Genomic DNA, 1,547 nt, shown 5'->3' on the forward strand with positions numbered 1-1,547 from the left:
CGGATGGATTTAATCTTAATCAATTATGACAATTGACTAAATATGTCAAAACATGTATTAAGATCTTAGAGACCACATACACAAATCCAATCTAGCATTATTCAAGTTTTGTGCCTCCAACTCTAACTTGCCATCTCTTTGGATTATCCTAGGACTAATTTTGTGAAAGCTAGACATATAGAGTCAAAATATAGTTTAAAGAGAGTGAAGATCGAAAAAAATTACAAGATATTAATCATCACATACCCTAAATCATTGCATGGTGTAAAAGATCACATCAAAACACCTTATGGATTGTCAATCACAACTCGGTAGGATTGGAACCAGCGACCTTACGGCTAACCTTATGGCTAGCTGGAATACACACAAAGTTCAAGTTTCAAACCATACTAAGCAGGAATGAAGTTATTAAAAAACACAACCTTTTGATCTTGAACGACAACATAAACAAGACAGATATCAGCAATTGTTGATGAACTTAGAAAGTGAAAATACAATGTAGTGCAAATTACAAGCCAGTAGAGCCTATCCATTTGGTAAGTCCAAAAGTAATAGCCATAGCCATCCAACCTCCAACCAGAATTCTAAAACAAGACTTCACCACCGGACTCCCCCCTAGAACACCTCCAATCCACCCAAAAATCACAAGCCCCAAGCTCACTGTGGCTACCACCACCCCCAACCTAACTTTATGGTCCACTATAAAAGCAGCAGCCAGCAAGGGCATGATAGCCCCCAACATAAATGCAAGAGCAGATGCTGCAGCTGCCTGAATGGGATTTGGCAGTGCTTCCTTCTCTATTTCCTCCTCATTTCCTGAAATTATCTTATCTCTCTTCATCTGAGCCACCTCTATATCTCGTTGGGAGTAGACTGAAACAAACTCGCCTATTGCCATACTACATGCACCTGCAACTAAGCCAGCAAAGCCTGTAAGAATCATGGCTCTCACATCTTGTTTGACAGCTCCAACACCCATCATCAGAGATGCAACAGAGACTAAACCATCAGTGGCTCCAAGAACAGCAGCACGCAGCCACTGTCCCCTTTGTGAGTAGTCAAATTCTTCGTCTTGTATATGGATTTGGCCATGTTCTTGTTCAGATTTGTCCTCAGAAACCCGAATGCATAGATCAATATTTCCAGCCATGATGTTGAAAGAAAGAATGAGAAAATTATGTCACAAAGAATGATGGATGATGTGTTACTTGTGGAAGATAGAATCTCCCCTATGTGTTATATATAGTACTATGTATTTCTGTATAATGATCAATGGTTAGGAAGTGAATAAAGTTAAAGATAGTGGGAAATCCACAATCCCTCAGATTTTGGTATGTTTATTATAATAAAGAAATAGAAAGAGCCAATAATACATACAAAACAAGGGAAGATTTGATGGTTAAAAAATTCAAGGCTTGTGGAATCCACACGATTGCCACCATGCACTTCACATCTGAATGAGAAAAGCATTAACAGTCTTTCCTACGTAAAAAGAAGGGAGGAGTAACCTCAAGTGGTGGAATTAAAGATAGTAAAATATATGAAAA

The 1,547-nt window shown here is 38.5% G+C and overlaps 1 pseudogene; it reads right to left on the bottom strand.

The window, feature by feature from the left end:
* Window positions 1-270: 270 nt before the first annotated feature.
* Window positions 271-1,218, bottom strand: LOC145051532 (vacuolar iron transporter homolog 4 pseudogene; annotated as a pseudogene).
* Between the last annotated feature and the right edge of the window lie 329 nt (window positions 1,219-1,547).

Source organism: Lactuca serriola, chromosome 5 (genome assembly GCF_051521515.1).
Source record: "Lactuca serriola cultivar US96UC23 chromosome 5, Lser_US96UC23_V15, whole genome shotgun sequence".
NCBI classification, from domain to species: Eukaryota; Viridiplantae; Streptophyta; class Magnoliopsida; order Asterales; family Asteraceae; genus Lactuca; species Lactuca serriola.